The sequence below is a fragment of the Ochotona princeps genome, chromosome 13 (genome assembly GCF_030435755.1).
Source record: "Ochotona princeps isolate mOchPri1 chromosome 13, mOchPri1.hap1, whole genome shotgun sequence".
NCBI classification, from domain to species: domain Eukaryota; kingdom Metazoa; phylum Chordata; class Mammalia; order Lagomorpha; family Ochotonidae; genus Ochotona; species Ochotona princeps.
In genome coordinates, this window is record NC_080844.1 from 41342982 (window position 1) to 41348040 (window position 5059).

Genomic DNA, 5059 nt, shown 5'->3' on the forward strand with positions numbered 1-5059 from the left:
AGAGAAAAGGGAGATCTCCTTTCTGCTGGTTCTCTCTCCAAATGATCATTATTTAGGGCTGCATGTGATAGAATTCAGAAGTCAGAAGTTCATCTGGGTCTTACAATGGTGCCAAGACCCAACACCTTTTTCAGTATCTGGTAATTTCCTGGATGCATTAGCAGGAAGATGTATTGGAAGCAGGAGAGCCAATAATGGAATTATCACCCTGTAAAGTGTACAGACATCCACGACCTTAACTCAGTGAAGCAGTATGTAGAGTGATGCTCATTTAGTGTAACGCATGGTTGAATTTGCTCAGTTTTGATAACATCATTGCCCAGGCAACAGTGATGTTAGCTGTAGCACAGCAGAACATATGTTAAAAGATCTCGAGTCAAATCCATCTCACGCTTTATTAAGAATATTATTTATTTATTTATGTTCACACCGGTGTGAGAGAGAGAAAGATTGAGCGCAAGTGAGTGAGCTCTTCATCCAGGCATCCCACATAGCTGCTGGGACCCAAGCCCTTGGACTCTCCTCTGCTGCTTTCTCTGGCAGATGAAGGGAGTTGAAAGTGGAGTAGGCAGGACATGATCTGGTGCACTTAGGGTATGCCGGCACAGGTTCCTCAAATCCATTTTCTTGTCATTTATGATGTGTGCGACTGTGGTCAGGTTTTCTGTTTTTCCACAGTCTCCCTTTCCCAAAGGTAAAATAAAACATTGACCTCTGTGTGAGCAACAGAGTGCTAGGATGGATCTCATCTTACTATCCTATGCAAAGGCCTGCAGGTTTGAAGTTTCCACACATGAGTAGAGACTGGCTCCTCTAGGTTTCAGCCTATGCCTAGGGATATGTCCACTATCTCGGCAGTGCCTAGAGAACCCTGTGGACCCTCGCAGTTGACAAGATCCAAAGCTTTCTGGGAACTTTTCTGCTCCTCAACCTCTTCTGGTAATTTGGGTGCTTTCCAGTAACCTGGTCTCCTCCTTCTTCAGCCCAGCCCTGGCCCACATGCGTCTTGTGGCAAGCTCGTGCTAGTCCTGAAATAAGCAACTTGAGGATGCATGCGAGTTCAATAAATTGTGGTGGGCTACACAGTGCCATATTGCAATGTGCATGACAGATATACTGATTGGCTAGGTTTATAATATGTATTAGATACTGATATCCAGTAACAGCATAGTTTATACTCCTAGTTTATTCTCCCTGCCCCTGCCTTATATATGCTTGTGCTTGGTTGCTAATAAATGGACAAGTTCACCATAACTGTCTCAGTACTTCTCTGCAGAGAATGCCTCCTGCAGCATGTTACCTGGGTGGATGATCTACGGCCAAGAACCCCTGTATCATTTCTTGTTGCTGTCACCTTGCACTTAATGGTGAAAGACAAGCACATCTATTTAACTTAGAACTTGCTATAGGTTATAAGGTTATAGCTTATAGCTGTTTAGCTGTTTCATGGTTTGGCAGCTGTCATGCTGGTAGCGGGTGCGGAGTGAAAGGTTGCCAAGTCATGAACAAAGTATCTTAGATTTTAGAAGAGCACCCAACAGACACTTCTAACATACATATCTTAGAAATTCTGATTCCTCTCAATGTCCTAAATGACTCACTCATGAATCCAATCTAGCATTTTGAGTAATCTTTGTATCAAGTAATTTTCTTGAGTGGATCATAGTCATGACTGCACATTGCAGTCTCTTGGATGCTTATCTTAAATTCCCAGTATCTGGATTGTGACCCAGTACAATGAGACAACAATTTCTAAGAGCACTCAGTTGACCATGTAAAGTTCATCAAGATTTTGGTGAGATTAAACATTAATGGGCACAAGTGAGCTGAATGATTTGTCATCTAATTGGATGCAAAGAGAAGCCAAGCATATCTGCTTGTGATCTTGCCAAAGTTGCATACCACCATCTAATCATGAGGAATCTTCAGACAATCCCAGATTGAATGATATTTCTCAAACTCTCAGGTTATGCACTTCAAAGTCTACAAGGGCAGAGAAATACTGAGAACGGAAAATGGAGCAGGAGAAAGGGATAGAGAAGGAGGCATCTCTATACCTACCAACTGCATCACAGAAGACAGCAGTAACAATTCAAAAAAGAAAAGAAACCTCTGTACTAAAAATACATAGTGTGTGGTTCCATTTATATTAATTTTACAAAAAAGATCCAATTAATGTAACATGACATAGGATATTGGAGTGGGAATATGGTAATGGAAAAGAGACATAATGGGATTCGGAGTGTGTGAATAAATCTTCTTCTTGACCCTGTGTTGATCACACAAATTTCCTTCATGATTATTTAACAATCTTCCTTCTGCGTTTCAGATACCTGCATATTTTTTCTGTGTTGTGCTGCAAGGTAGGTGTTTATTGAATATGAGACATTTCTAGTTTATATTGTGCCCTAGAGGAAGTTAGTTCTCCTCTCTGACAATGGATGGCTTCAAACGATGCCCTTCCAGACATCCATTTGTTCAGTGATGAGAAATTGCTTTGATGTGAGAATCGTTGAATGACATCTGGCTTCTGAAACAAGGTCTGGTACTGATGTTCTGTTGAAACTTCATCTCAGAATTCTCACAGGGATTCCTAAGCGCTGGTGTGGAGGCTTATCAAGCTGAACCTCCACCTGTGGCTTTGGTATCACATATGGGTTTGTGTCCTGGTTGTCCCACTTCTGATCCAGAGACCTGATAATAGTTTGGACAAGCAGTGGATGAAGTCTGAAGGTCTTAGCACCCTGTACTCCCAGGGGAGACCCTGAAGAAGCTCCAGGCTTCAGGACAGCCCAGCTGTGAGCATGGTGTCGATTTTTGCAGTGAGCTAGTGGGATGGTAGATCTTTCTTTGTCTTGTCTGCTTTCTCTGTCTGTTTCTCTGTCTCTCTCCCTCTTACTGTCTCTCTCTACTCTCTCTCTCTCTGTCTTTCTGTGTAAATCTGACTTTGGAGTAAAAATAAATAAACCTTTAAAAATGTCATATGTATAAAATTGAGTAGGGACACATTAGTGGATATCTGAGGTCCCTTTTTTCATATAACTATGTGTGAGTGTTTCTTATCATACAAAGAATACACATCAGGAAGGGGCCACATAAAGAAGGAGGAACAGGAAAGCCCACTTGTCAGCTATTAACTGATGTCTGTGAAGACAAGGATGGATTTCACTTTCTGCAAACCAGATGAATTAAGTGCAGAGTGCAGGCAAGCAGTGAAGTTGTCTTGCAGTTATTCTAAAATACAGAAATTTTTTTTCCTCTTTTCTTCACTAACTTGCGGTTCAATTGTAAATTAAGTTCATGTTTATTTGCAAGTCATTGCTGTGTAAGACATTCAGTAAATATCAGTGAACTCTGTTGAACTGTTCATTCAGTTGGAAGAGAGCAAGAATCAGAGGGTGAGAAATTCGACTTGAGCACTAACCCTGCAGGAACCACTGCTTTCCCAGGCCACAAGCAGCACACTGGATGGGAAGCTGAGCTGCTGGGATTAGAACTGGCACCCATATGGGATCCTGGCATGTGCAAGGCAAAGACTTTAGCAGCTAGGTTACCGTGCCTGGCCATATTTTGTATTTTCAATTAAAAATATTTGTATGTTCCTGATACTGTGTGCAAGAGCCATGTGCAAGTATACTGTTTTTAGCTTTAATCACCTGCAGCGTTCTTAGTACTTTTAAAATTAAAAGTCAGAATTTTATTCATGACCAGATTAAAAGTGAAGAACCAGCCTTTCTGTGGAGAGTGAGAATAATTGTGTACAAACTAGAGAAATATGCAATTATGTGACATCCTTTGTGTAATAAAAATTTTATTTAATGTTAAACAAAAGAACACGCCTTTGCATGCAATCACCTTGGTGATGCAGTCAGGCTTTCCGTGTCAGTGCCATTCCAATCTTGCCCACTCCAGGTCATCTGCCATTGGCGTCTGCAGGTGGTGCAGGTCCGTCTGTGCCTTGGATCTGTTTGGAGAAGTCCTTGCTCTCAGGCTCCACTTCAGGGCATGCTTGTGGTTCTGCCCCCAGTTTCTTCCTGGGTGCTCTTCATCCCACCATGTCATTGCTGACAATACCAAGGCATGTCAGCAGTGGGAGAGCTGTGTGGAAATGATTTGGAGTTGGTTGAGCCCACCGTTTCCTCAGCTGTTCTCACTGTGTTTCTGAGATTGGCTTTGTCCTCATTATATAGAGAATGTCACCTCTGTGTGCAAGCAAGTGGAGAAACCCTGTCTTTATTTGTTCTTTTGAGAGTGTAGTGCTCTGTTAAACAGTGAGCAGTCTGGTGGTCCCTGAAGCTGACTTGTGAGGAATCAAATGATCTCGTTCTAAACCCAGCTATACCATATGGGAGCTGTGGAGCCCTACAGTGTCCTGTTTGTAGGATCCTATTCCTCCCCTGAAATAAAGGGTCCTATCTGCATTCAAGGTGTTTCATGGTGCAAGGTGTGAATATTTAATTGAAACGATGTTCTATCATCCAAGTTCTGAAAGTGTGAGTTATTTCACCTATCATGTTTATTACTCTGTTAGTGTAGCACATGAAAATATTTATAGTGGTGCTCATTCTCAAGGAAAATATTCTTGTATTTCAGAAAGTGTTACAGGAACAAACTGTTTATATACAATATACAGAATACTTGGATTGCCCTCAGTGTTACAAATTCACAACTGGCATCAATGCATAAACCATAACATTGAACATTTCTCAATGCACAATTTATTATATCCATTCTTATTTCTCACTGTGCTTGGAAGCACTGGGGCTGGTTACAAAACCACAAAAGAGTGCCTGTGCTGCCTGCCTACCCCCTTCACAAACACACTGAGTTGATTAGAACCTCTGAATTGGAAAGGACTAAGTGAGCAATGAAAAACAAAACACTGAAAATTACATCTTGTTTTCATTTTGTCAATGAACCAAAGTTCATCAAAGGAGAGTTGAAGTGCATCTAACCCACAGGTAGGTACATAGGTCAAGGTACATGTATTGAGCCATGATTACTTATAAAAGCCTGTGGTTGCCAGCTCCCACTTGTCTCAGGCAGAAGAGGAGGCTCC